Below are 14,409 nucleotides of genomic sequence, written 5' to 3' on the forward strand. Positions count from 1 at the left end.
CTGAATGCTAATTCCGAGATGGGTATTTCTAGCCTTAGCATCAACCTCATGAATTTGATAGTTGGGTGCCCCTGGAACTGGGCGCTGCTTGCCCAGTAGGAAGTGATCTCCCCAATAACTTCTTGGAGGAAGATTTGGCCACCACTAAGAAGCTACTACAGAGGAAAGGAACAAGGAAACTAAAGCCATGCCCTGGCTTGCCAGAAGATTAGAAAGAAAACCAAAGGGTGATGCTTGTAGATCTGGGCTTATGTGTTACACAGATCAGAAATGAAAGTGAATTATGTATCCAGTAGTCCTAAAAGCCGCCTGGGATGCTTCCCCCCTGGACAGTATAATTGGAATGATGAGTCATTGAATCATGTGTTAAGCATTTGCCAATGCCAAATTTGGAGTCTTTTTTGCTTTAAGCATTTGTTTTTGTAGTAGTGGAAATAAATTACTATTGCATACCTGATCTACTTTGTCCATTGAGTACCTCTATAGAAGGGACCCTCTTAATCCCTTTTGGGGAGACCCTAGACATGAGGCGAACCTTACCTTTGATTAAGAGATTTTCACCAAAGGTCTACTCTGAGGAGGAGAAGGAGAATGCAATGAGCCATAAGATGTAAAAAAAAAAAAAAAAAGACTTGATCTCTCTTCTTTGGGGTTGGGCTCCCCAGGTTTAAACTCATTTCATATGAGTCCAGAGGAGGAGCTTGGGCTTCATGTGACATGTGTGAAAAGGCCAATTGGACTTGATATTAGAATGTGTGCATGTAATTGGGGAAAAATAAAATATTATATATTAGAAAAAAATCATCAATAGCAAAACAAAGAACCTGTGAAGAAGAGCAATAAGTCTGGAAAGGTAGGCTGAAGCCAGATTGTCAAGTAATTCAAATGCCGAATGAAAATTTTTGTTTGATGACAGGGATAAGCAGCGGGGTGACATGGTCAGGCTTGTTCTTTAGGAATGTCATTGGGGCAATTGTGTGGATGGTCACTTGGAGAGGCGAGAGACTTTTGGCAGAGGTGACAAGTGAACAGTACAGTGGAGAGAAGGAGATGGAGGTTAGACATGTTGCAGAGGTAGAAATGTCAAGACCGGATACATGGGGAGAAAGAGCGAAGAGCTGAAGATGGCTCCTCTGATGTTATGAAACTAGGCAACTAGAAAGATGGTGGTCATATCAATGGAAAAAGTGTACTAGTAACAAGATGTAATGCTCATATACTATGTTATAGTTTACAAAGCCCTCTCATAGATCAGATGGGATAAAGTGTTTGGTGAAATAAGTTAGGGTAGCTAGGTGGCTCAGTAGATAGAGTGCCAGCCCTGAGTTCAAATGTGACCTCAGACATTTACTAGTAGCACACAGTAAGTGCTTAATAAATGCTTGACTAAGATAAAATGTATGTAAAGTATTTCATGATATAATACTATAGAAATATATTTAATATATTACTTATTAATAATATGTTATAAACTTTATGCTCTCAACAAATAAAAATAAACATAATATTGAATAAAATCTCCCCAAAGAATCTTATAATTAAAATTTTGATAAAAATTAATTATGATATAAACTTTTAACAAAATAAGAGAAAAATTAGCACAGTACTATGGGAAGAGTGCTGTTTTGAGAGTTGGGAGACCCGAGTTTGAATTCTGACTTTTCCCTTTGCTACGTTTGTGTCCTTGGGCATGCCAACCTCTCTTGGCTTCAGTTTTTTCTTCCAAAAAAAATGAGGGATTATATGGCTTCTAAGTTCTTTTCTAGTTCCAAATCTATGATCCAGAGATTACTGATTTTATTGTAGTATTATGTTGTTGGTATAATCATAATAGGGAACAACTTAAAAAAACTATTTTAAATTGTTGCCTAGATTATTATTATTTTAAAAAAAGCAGACATCATGATTTGGGATTCCTTGAATTTAGATTCCATGAGGTTTGACTACTTCTTGACTCTTCTGTGGGCAGGTAAGGAGGGCACCCAGAAAGAGAAGATGTTATTGACGGCCTTTGCCCATCAATGTGCTGTACTTCTGATGTCCTGTGCACACAGGCATCTTCCCCAACTTTCTTTGAGTGAAAAACGAATTTGAAGATGGGCTCCTACACAATTTGCCAGGTTGAGCTCTCCCAGCAGGCCTCCAGCTTGGGAAGCCACAGTTCCTTGATGAAGCTCCCATGGTTTTTGCCAGGGAGCATGTCCACAGCCCTTTGGAATTTGCCTGATGTCTTTGCAGATACTAATAGAGGACAGAGATGCCAAACTATTCGGGCAAATCCCAGGTTGGTGGTAATCCTCTGTGTTTACAGGAGAGAAGGAGACGTGTCTTTCAGATTACTTTATATAGCACTCAAGGGGTAACATGGTACAGGGGATAGAGATCCAACTTCAGCATCAATAAGACAGAGGTTCAAGCTGTGCTCCCAACATGGTGTGGCGATGGGGTGGAGTTGAATGAATCCTGGTGCTGTAGTGAGAGGATGTGGGTTAGAGCCTGCTTCTAAGGCCTTCTACCTGTGTGACCTTGGGCAAATCGTTTAACCTCCATGGGCCAGGCAATAAATTGAGAGCAATCGCCTATCTGTATTGGCAGATGGAGTTTTCTCACTAGGAGTTCCCTCTGTCAGTGAACTCACAAGGCTTGTCCAAAACAAATCTAGCGCTTATTGCTATCTAGGTCTGTGAAGTTGCTGAAAAAACATTCCCCTTCAAAAAATGGAGCACAGATGAGGGCCTTCTTTATTTCTTCATCTCTTGACCTCTTCCAGCTGCTGATGCCTGTAGGCACACAGGGAAAGCAAAAGCCTCGTGGCTGTTCCCTTTCCTCTTCACCTGGCCCTGATATTGTTGGATTTGAACGCCAGCTCTGTTTCAGCTCAAGCTTGCAGGGGTTGGGAAGGCACAACTTTGCTGAGGAGAGCCTCGCCAAGCAAGCCTGCTCCATCTTTCCATCTGCTCAGCAGCACCGGGTCCCTCCAGAGCAGAGCTGCAAAGCAGCCAGCCGGGCAAAAAGTCAAACCATTCCTAGTCTGGATGTTTAAAATCTGAGAAACCACAGCAGCGACAGGAAAGATGTTCTCATAGCAGCACCTCCAAGTAACTGCTCACTGAACTGGTGGGTCATGTTAACAGATTTATGGGACAGGCCAGAGTAAGAGAAGCCGGGATTGACTGGAAGGAGCAGAGGGCTCCCAGGGAAAGATGAATAGCGAATAAACTTCAGTGATTTCAAGGAGAAAAGAAATCAAATAGAGATTTTTAATGTTAATATCTTAATGAAAATTAAAATAAAGTCAAGGTAGCTCAAGACTGAAATGGCCCACCTGCCTAATAGATTGCTTTAATTAAAGGTATCATTTCACCTGTTAGTTCACCCGGAAAGAACAGTATTTATAAGGATGTGACTGATTGTGTGTGGTGCAATTTCATTTCTGGTATAATTTGTTTTCTGACCAACAGTGTCATTAAGTTGTAAATAATATTTTTTAAAGTATTCTAAAATGAGGCTGGGGATGGTAAGATTAAGAATGAGAAAATTCAAAGGTTTGCTGAAAATCGACAGTGGAGGTTTTTCTAGGGGTAGGTTTCCTTTCCTTCACATATGATAAATTGCCATTTTTGGGGGTCGGGGGGAAGACCATTTAAATGTGAACCTATGGGAAGGACTCATTTATGGTATTTCTTGAGTAGATAGGCAAATGCCTTCCCCTGCATCTTCTTTCAGTGTCTTTTCATCCCATGTAGCTGGTTGGATACTGTTCCATATTTGTCTCTGTGTCCCCATTGCCTAGTACAACACCCAGAACATAGGCACTTAATAAATACTTGTTCACTTGAGTAGAGTTAATAACCTTTTCATATTCTGAGTGTGGAATTAGTTCCTATCCCTAATACCCATGTTACCTTCTGATAGTGACTTAGGTGTCATGAGGGGATTGTTTTATGATTATTGCCGACAGAATTTAGGAAACCACCTTGGTGCCTAACATCACCAGAGAATGACTTAAGGATGTGGGAGAAAAGAGCCCATTGTAGCTAAACTTTTAGCCCCTCCCTCATAATTCAAAATCTGCTTCACCATAAGGCCACCAAAGGTTTGGCAGTGTGACTTGTTAGCCAGCAAAGGTTAAGTTGTGGAACACACACATGCACGCACGCATAGACATACACACACACGCATTCACACATGTGTTTTTTAGTACTACAGATATATCTGAATTTGGTTCTCATATGACTAAAATAATTGCTTAACCAGAATAATTTGGAGTCTGGAATGTTTCAAACCTCTCTTGCTGTGTGTGTTGATATAATTTCTCATGAGAGCTGACATTCAGCATTCTTAGTGGTAATCCTCCAACCCACCATCCTTTTGGCTAAAGTTGTCTTATTCACCTGCTTTAAAATTCACAATGGCTTCCAATGCCTTGGCCTGAGTCTATTGTTTGAGAACTCTTCTCTTAAGTTCTTGCAAATGGGAAAAAAAAAATGGGGTTTATAGAATCACAGACCTAGATGGAAACTTAGAGATCATTCAGTTCTTCCTTGTCATTTGCTGAAGATTTTACAGATGATAAGGGATAAGGGCAGTCAGGAGGACCTGAGTTCAAATCCACTTCAGACACTTCCTAGCTGTGCCACCCTGGGTAAAGTCATTCATCCCTGTTTGCCTCCATTTCCTTTATGTCTAAATCATGTATTCATTTTGACTTTATCTCATTATATGGTGAGATGTTGGTCTATACCTAGTTTCTGCCACATTGATTTTCAATTTTCCCAGCAATTTTTGTCAAATGTTGATTCTTATCCCCAAAACTTGGATCTTTGGGTTTATCAAACACTAGATTATTATGATAATTATTTAGTGTATTATAAACCTAATCTGTTCCACTGGTCTAGCTCTCTGTTATCCAGTACTAGATTGGTTTGTTGATTACTGTTTTGTAATATAGTTTGAAATCTGTAACTACTGGTCTTCCTTCCTTAACATTTTTTTCATTGATTCCCTTGATATTCTTAACCTTTTGTTCTTCCAGATGAATTTAGTTAACAATTTTTTTCTAGTTCTTGATGTTTCATGGAGTCATTCATTGGTTTCTAGTTGTGCAATTCTAATTTTTAAGGAATTATTTTCTTCAGTGAACTTTTGTACCTCTTTTTCCATTTGACCAATTCTGCTTTTTTAGGAGTTAATTTCTTTAGTGAATTTTTGTACCTCTTTTTCTATCTGGTCAATTCTATTTTTTGAGGTGTTATATTCTTCAGATTTTTTTTTGTGCCTCTTTTACCAAGCTGTTGTCTTTTCATAATTTTCTTCCTTTGCTTTCATTTCTTTACCCAATTATTCTTCCACCACTCTTATTTGATCTTGAAAAATTTTTTTAGCTCTTCCAGGAATTTTTGTCTGGCTTGTGTCCAATTCACATTTTTCATTGAGGCTTTGCTTGTAGCTGTTTTGACTTCATTATCTTCTTCTGAGTTTGTGTATTGATCTTCCCCATTTAAAAATGTCACCATTTTTAAAAGGTTACCATTTTTGTCACCATTTTTATGGTGAGGTTTTTTTTTTTGTTGTTGTTGTTTGCTCATTTTCCCACTCTATTTCTTGATTTGGATCTTTATGTTGTGTTAGGCTCTGTTCCCAGTAAGGGGGTGGGGTACTGTCTCCATGTTCAGGCTCTTTTGTACTTCTGTTTTCTGAGCTGGTTCTGGGGATTTGGAAGTGTTGGATGCTTGCAAGGTAATATGATTTGGGGAAAGGTGTGGTCATGGCTCTCTTGGTCTACACCAAATATTGCAATCAAAACTTCTCAGGAGCCCTCCTCCCTTGGGACCAGAAATGATACTGTTCCTTAGGGTCCTGGATCCTGGGATGGAAATGATCCTCCTCCTCAGGGCTTCTACTCCTTGTTGACTGAAAGTCTCTTAATCCCTTCTTCCAAATTTATTTTAAGGTTAAGATGTGCCATTGTATCAATAATCCGGCTGGCAGCTGCTGTGGGCGGTGTAAAATCAACAACAACCAGCTCACAGAACGCTGCAAGCTCAGGTTCTTTTGATCTGCTTTACTAAGGAAAGCAATGTTAAGGGGTTGACAATCTCACTTTAATCCAGCATACAAATACCATTTACTTAGTTTAGAGGAAAAAGCCAGCACCCTGAACTTCAGAGCAAATACAAACAAATTACAAACATTGACAGACAGACCAAATACAATTCATAGTTACCAGCATCTAAATTCATCTTGGGAGCTCATAACAAGGGCTGGCCCAGAGTCACGCACGCCACCACTGCTTGTGGGTCAGAGCTCCGAAAAAGAGAAAGCCAACCCCTGGTTTTATATCTCTTTCAGAGTCAAGGGTGAGTCACATATATGTGACTCACAAATCGTCACAAAGAGGTGACTTAAACCCATGTGGTCTAAAAGCCTCTGATGTCACAAACATGTCACTCAAACCCATGTAAACTAGGCATTCCCTTGAGGCAAGGAGGTTGTCAAGGACTCCTAATTTAATCAAGGAAATAAAGGCCAAACTCTTCAAGGGCACTTGGTTGAACTAAGTGCTGAGAGCCCATTTTGATCGCCAATACAGCCATAGTATATGTGTTAGGCCAATTTCACAAAGCAAGCTGGTAAAGTTCTCAAGACACCAGGTCCCTTAGGTGCTAGATTTGGAGTCAGCAAGACTTGAGTTCATATAGTAGTTTCTAGTTGTGTCACTGGGCAGGCCATTATTTCTCTGAGACCCATTTTTCTCATCTGTTAAAAGAGGGAAATGATATTGGCACTAACTGTCAGAAGGTTGTTGTGAAGATTGATTGGAAGTTGGGGTGTCGGGGTGGGGGTTGGGGGTCTCTGTGTAAATCACTCTGAGATAATGCATTTAAAGCACTTCATAAACCTTTTTCTTGTGAGAATGCAAGCAACTGACATCATCATTACTATTTATTTCCCTCTCCAGTAAAGGACAATGGGGCTTATTTGATTCACTACAGGCCTGATACTCCTCTGATGTAGCTTAAACCCACCTAGGTTACAGACTCTGATAATGCTTCCATAAAGAGCAACCACTTTCATTTTATATATTTCTCTGGTGGCTGGAATGAAGCTTCCTGATTTTTCTATAGTTAAAGGATGTGATAGTTTTAATCTGACAATTGTATCTCCTTTCAGGGATAACCTGGAGGGAGCTCTGAAGGCTGGGCTTTTTAAAAATACCTATGTTAATTTAGTGCCTAACCTGATAGTACTCTTGGTTTATGGGCCTGCAGGCTGAAGAAATAGCCAGAACGGGACTCCTGTTAAGTCTAAGATCACCTCACAGATAATGTGTTTGGACTAAGTGTCTCATTTGGTTTTTGCATTAAGTCAGGAAGCCACACCATTGTGCACAGTGTGCTAATTTGCTTAATTCTTTTCCTGTCAACTAGAAAGACCTAGGGGGGTTTGGGGAACATGATTTTGTGTTATATGAGTCTAATATTGCTCAACGGTATCGAATGCCAGAAGTATATTAAAATGTAGGAGACTGTTGGATCCCTGCCTTGGGGAGGGAAGAGAGAGCTGTGCCAGGCTGACAGAGAGCTTGAGACAGATTTCCAGAATACTTGCTGTTAATAGGAAAATAAATGTACTGGGTGAACAGTCAGTAGAAAGAATGACAATATGTTTGCCCCAGGCATTTGGAAAAGATGCCACTAGCCCTGTTAAATGTGTGTGGGGTTAAAACTTAAGATGTCATGATGTTTGTGTACAGAGGAGACAATTCTTTTTGTCATGCTGCTTTTTATGCCTAAATACCTTTACGCCAGGGCTCTCTGCTGAAATTCTATCCATCTCTCCAGGTCCAAAACCAAGGCCATTTCCTTCATGTAGTCTTCCCTGATTGCCCTGCCAAAAGTCCTCCTTGATAATAGTAACAGTTAGAATTTATATAACTATGTGACTTTTGCAAACTATTTTATAAATCTTATTTAATTTGATCCTCACAAAAACTCTGGGAGTTAGGTGCTATTATTATCTCCATTTTATGGATAAGGAAACCAAGGCAGACTGAGCTTAAGCGACTTGCCCAGAGTCCTACTCAGGAGGAGTCTAAGGTAGGATTTGAACTCATGTCTTCCTGACTCCAACTCCAGGGCTCTAGCCACTGTGCTACCTAGCTGCCTCACAGTACTATCCCCACAACAGTTTCTACTTTTTAATGAACTTTGTCTTTTTCTAGTAATATCATCATGTTCACGTATGTTACAAATTTCTTGAGGGCCGAGGCGCGTTTCACTTATATTTGCATCTTCATCAGCACATAGTGTAATACCTTGTACATAGTAGGAGCTTATTAAATGAATGAACCATTTTTCGGTGTGTACTTTATCTTTCACTACAACTAGCAAGCATCAGTGTAGACAGTTGCCTATTATAGTTTGGCTAAGAGAGACTGGAATAGCTAAGGACAGTCAACAACAACAACAAAAAAATACCCAATAACCTGATGCTTATTTCTCACCTTGTGAATTCTTTGATTCTTTGATGGTCTGCAGTTTCTTTGATTTGCATGGTCCCTTCCAAAGATGCAAAGCACAGTCCATTCTCTCATCCTATATAACTCTTGTCCATATTCTCCCATGTTCCATGAAATTCTACCAAATATGGTTTATGAAGATATACATCTAGATACGGTGTGGATTCTAGAGGGTTATCCCAGGTATCCATCATCTAACCCTTGCAATGACCAGCCCATCTTCTTCACCATGCATTTTTATTTCCTTTAAAGTGAGAAAATCAAGTTGGATACCATTCCATTCCTCCCAGGAATGATGTTTAAGTGAAGCACCTGAGAGAGACTGTTGAATATGTGTAGATATTTTGCCATTAGCTCCGTTGGCCAGTGCTGTGTTGGTTGGCATTCAAAAAGGGCTGTCAGCTTCATCTAGTTCTTCTTTTAGGCTTTGTTTGGTGACTTTTTACCTCATGACAACTGGTGAGAGACCATGTCAACCTTGGGAGTTTTGAAAGGTCAGGAGAGCCAGACATGGGAATCTGGAAGTCAGAGTACAGTTGCATAGCATCAATACCATAAGGAGTAAGAAGAGACTTCTGGGAATGACCACCAGGATGCCAATCCAGTGCAAGCTGACATGTGAACTTATCTAGCAACCGTGATACATCTGCACATGAACTTGGTGGGATTAATACTATGTAGAACTAAGCGAAGTTTTGAGCCTACTCTCCTAGAGACCAGGGCGGTACAGGGGAGAGTACTCCCCAGAACTGTTGGGGGGAAGAAGGAATGTTTGTATGTTTGTTCTTGCTGTATCTTTGACATAAATATCCCTTTGTGAAAGCTAATGTTAAATGGTTAAAGGGAACTGGGAGAGCCATTTGCAGGTCCCTAACAATGAGGGGGTGGGGAAAATAGCCAATAGGGCCTCTAATCAATGGCAGTGGATGAAAGTGATATCCCAAGCTCTCAGTATCCTGCCAGAACCCTGATGGGAGGATGTAGCAGCCTGACTCTGGGAGAGGGTGTTAGAGCTTGCCATGCTCCATTAGGAAAGTAGGACATATAGGCTTCCTCCGAGAGGGTGGGGCAGCAGTATTATGGAAGGCTTGAGGAAAGTAAAAAAGGTTTGGAATATTCATTGTGGGTAGTGCAATAGAGACTCAACTGGAGAGGAGTAAAATGATTGCTTTGCTGCAGGGTCTCTCCTCACCCTCCCATTACCTTGCATTCTCTTCTTAAAACATTTGTATTTTCTATCTACACATATATCGAAATGTATGCACACACACACACGTATAGTAATGTATTTATATATATATGTCTATACATTATAAATCAATCAATCTCTTTCTCTCTCTCTCTGTCTAATCTATCTGTCGATGTTGTTTCCTCTGGTAAAACGTGTGCTTCTTGAGGGCAGTGACCATTTCGTTTTTGACTTTGTATCTCCAGTACCAAGAACAGTGCCTGGCACATAATAAGGGCTTAATAAATATTTGTTGATTGAATAATTTACTTAATTATGGGGTCCAGTTCTCCTCCTCTTCTTAGCAATGCCAATATTAGGCAGATCTCCAGAAAAGGTGGGTTTGTAATCATTTTACTAAAGCCAAATTAATCTGATGAATTATTTGTTATAACTTCCTTTTCCCAAAAGCTTGGTAAATATTAATTTCCACACATTTGGGTAGTCCAATAATACCTTTCAGGTGAGAAAATGAGGTACTTAAGAGCGTTTTCACTGAATCGTCTGGAGTCGCTGGAAATGCTGGGATTCAGACTGACATTGCTGAATCCCTTTGGGGTACTCTTCACTGCTCAGTCCATGAAGTCTCTGAGCTCTTTGTTTGCATTGAAAAAGACTGTCCGCATAGGCCATATCCAAAAAAAATTGTCTCCTTCTGCATTCTGAGTCCTTCTCTTCTATCACATCATTAGTCCTCTAATCCTGGTTGGTTCTAACACTAATAAAGTTTCAGTACAGTAGTGTTTCATCACCTTTATATACCATAACTTGTTTAACTATTCCACAATTTATGGATACCGCCCCCCAAGATTTCCATTCTTTGCCACCTTAAAAAGAACTAAATATCTATGTATATCTTTGTCTTGACTGTCTTTAGGAGAGGAATTGCAGAGTATTGCATTTGTTTTAGCTCTAAAAGCTAATCTAATTACTGTCTTGTGTCCCATGATGCCACAACCTTTGGAAATGGATGGGTTCGAATTAGTTTCAGCATAGCCAGTGATCCTAAATACCGCCTAGCTTATTGGAATAGTCCTAGCTCTCAGCTTTCAGTGTACCTGGCAAGAGCACTAGTTTGGAATAATGTTGGAATAATTTACTTGTCAAATAAAACATTCTCTCTTGATTAACTTGCTCTTGGCTTTTGGACCCTATTACACTTGAAGATTTCTAAGATGTCGTCTTGACACCAGTGGGTTAGGGAAATTTCCTGTACACCAAGGAATCTATCCCAATTGATACAGGAAAAGCAAATCACTCCCCAAACCCCATCATTGCTCAATTTTGTTGCTGTTCAGTCATTTTTTTTTTCAATCTTGTCTGACTCTTTGTGACCCCATTTGGGGTTTTCTTGGTAAAGATGCTGGAGAAGTTTGCCATTTCCTTCTCCAGCTCATTTTATAGGTCAGGAAACAGAGGCAACCAGGGTTAAGTGACTTGCCCAGGGTCACACCGCTTGTAAGTGTCTGAGGCTGGCCTTGAATTCATAAAGATGAGTCTTCCTGACTCTAGGCCCAGTATTCTATCCATTGTGCTAACTAGCTGCCCCATCATTGCCCACAAGACTATGTAAAAGAAAGCAACATATCAAGGACCGAGGATGGTTCACTGAAGATGACACAGGAAGGACCATTTTGGTCAGGTTTGGGGGCATAGCTGGAGGGAGAAATCAGAGTTCTTTCTGTTCATAGAATAAGACATTAGAGCTGTAAGGGGCCTTAGGAGAAGCTGAGACCCACGTTTTCATTCTTTCCAGAGGTGAACAGATTTTGTTCTAGTATCAGGATTGGCTAGAGTAGGGCTGGGAAACCTGTGGCCTCAAGGTCACATGTGGCCCTCTAGGTCCTCAAGCACGGCCCTTTGACTGAATCCAAACTTCACAGAACAAATCCTCTTAATGAAAGGATTTGTTCTGTAAAACTTGAACTCAGTCAAAAGGCCGCACCCAAGGACCTAAAAGGCTACATGTGGCCTGGAGGCTGTAAGTTCCCCACCCCAGGCCAGGGAACAGGGAAGGGTCTTAGCAGAAGCAAGAGGCAGAGTTCATTATCATTTTCCTTTGGCCCCTAGAAGCCTGCTGTGAATCTGCATGTATCCGTCCCCTGTCCTCCCTCTCCCCGTAGTTCCATCTGCAGGTCCTGTCTACTCTCATGTTGGATGAATCTACTGTATTTTGAAGGAACGTGGACTGAGAACTAAAAAGGACCTTACAGATCTGCTAGCCCTGTGTCCTGATTTTGTGGTAAAAAACAAACAAACAAACCCCCCCACCCCCAAACCTAGCTTCCCTTTTTACATGGTAGATTTTGGGTGGTGCCATGGAATCTGCTTTAAAATATCTCCATCATGGGGCAGAGAGGTGGCACAGTGAGTAGAGCACCGGCACTGGAGTCAGGAGGACCTGAGTTCAAATCTGACCTCAGATACTTGACACACTTACTAGCTATGTGACCTTGGGCAAGTCACTTAACCCCAATTGCCCTGCCTTCCTCCCACTCCAAAAAAGCCCCCAAAAACCAAAACATAAAATATCTCTGTCACCTACCTATTATGGCACTTCCTATCTGATTGATATTCTTACTATATAATTTCATTTGAAATTTCTATTCTATAACCAAGAAAGGCCAAGCAAAGCAGCATGGAGTTAAAAAAACCTGGGTTCAATTCCACTGCTTATCAGCTCTAGGAACTTGGCCAAATCAATTTAATTCTCTGGGTCTTAGGTTCTACACCAAAAAAATAGAAAGGACCCTCTGGAATGGATGGAGATGTTGCTGAAAATTAAATGAGGTATTTTGTGACTGTGTTTTGAAGAGTCACATGGCACTGTACCAATGTGTTCTTTGGGTTAAACAACGTAGGATCAGAGATCGACAGCAGGAAGGGACCTCAGACATCAGAGAGTCCAACACCTTCGTTTTGTCGTTGGTGTTGTTTTTCAGTTGCGCCTGACCCTCTGTTATCCCATTTTGGGGTTTTCTTAACAAAGATACTGGAGTTGTTTGCCATTTCCTTCTACAACTCATTTTACAGATGAGGAAACTGAGGCAAACAGGGTTAAATGACTTACCCAGGGTCACACAGCTAGGAAGTATCTGAGGTCAGATTTGAACTCAGGAAGATGAGTCTTCCTGAGTCCAGGCTCAGCCCTCTGTGCACTATGGCACCCCAAAGCTGCCCCCATTTTACAGATGCGAAAACCCTCATTTTACAGACAAGAAAATGGAAGCCTATTGAGGTCATAAGTCTAGAACTGGAGGGGACTGCATAAACTATGGAATCCAAAACCTCATTTTACAGTTTAGGACATTAAGGCACAAGGAAGTTTGAGACTTGGGGAAGTTCCCCTGGGTAGTAAGAGGTGGGATAAGTGGAATTCTCTAGATGGGCATTTTGAAATATATACTTGTTTCCTGGAGGTAAGAGGGCTGGGGGTGGGAGTAGGGGCCTATTTTCACTGGTACAACAATAAAGATTGACCTATGTGCTTAGCTAACAGAAAGCAGGGTCCTGATGGGAGAACACTCAGGCCAGATAAGTTTGATGTTTAGGAAAGGTATGGAAGAGACCCTATCTACAGAGTAGTAATTAGCCATAGCAGTAGGTAGGACTAATGGGGAAGGAAGTGGAGGAGCCTAGAGGACCCTGAGACTGTTTGCATATTCTTTCTAGAATGGGACAGCTTGTCTCTCAGAGGGAGTCTAGCCCTTACCCCCTTGAGGATTTGGGAAGATTGGGGAGCCCTGTGATTAGAAGGAGGGTGGTTGGTTCTATTTTTTTTTTTTTTGGCAAAGCTGTATTCGCTTTATGTTAGATATGGCTCTGCAAGCCTCGAGAGGGAAGTCCTGTCTGAGGCAGCCTTGTGGCCCCTGAAGAAATCCAGCACTTAAGGCACATTTTACCTGCATTGCAGTTTTTTCCAGGGTTGGCCCTGAGCACTGGAGCTGGTGCATCCTGGAAAGAAAGCCAGGGCCTGATTCTATAAACCCATGACATGTATAAAGAAGAGAGCTCTCAAGGGGGTCTTCATTCATTTTGGGATTTTGCCTGTTTTGTAATTTTCTTCAACTGAATTCTTTGGGGTTGAGATATGAGGAAAGATGAAGTGAGAAGATCCAAGAATGAGCCTGGGGAGCAGCAGTTTTGAATCTTATTTTAACAAGCAGTCTGTTGGGAGCGTTGCTACATTTAAATACCTCAAACCCATTTGGTTTTCACCCTTGTCTCCCCCAAGCAGTCTATTGAATGGACCTCAGCTATTAGACTATTAGACAATTATATTTTCTGCCCCTCCCCTCCCCTTCTCACGCCTGTACTTCTTTGATTAAGGTTGTTTATTTGGGCAAGGTGATTTGGAACTCTTTTGACCTCTTGGATTTGTCTTGGAAAACATAACATGCTGTGGATGTTCCATATGGAAAATGCATAAACACGTGCGATTTCTAACTGGGAACTTGGGAGCACAGAGGTAGCTGAAAGCCAGGAAAACAGGATCAAGCCTGACTCCTAAAAGCCTGAGAACCAAATAAAATAAAATCAAACCTAATCTCGTCACCTTCACCTGACAAATCCATTTATGGCCTCTGTACTACTACTAGGGTCCCTGAAGCGCTGATCCATTCAAACTTTTTTTCTCTCCTGGGCTTCTGTGACCATAGTA

This window comes from Trichosurus vulpecula, chromosome 1 (assembly GCF_011100635.1).
Source record: "Trichosurus vulpecula isolate mTriVul1 chromosome 1, mTriVul1.pri, whole genome shotgun sequence".
Lineage (NCBI taxonomy): Eukaryota > Metazoa > Chordata > Mammalia > Diprotodontia > Phalangeridae > Trichosurus > Trichosurus vulpecula.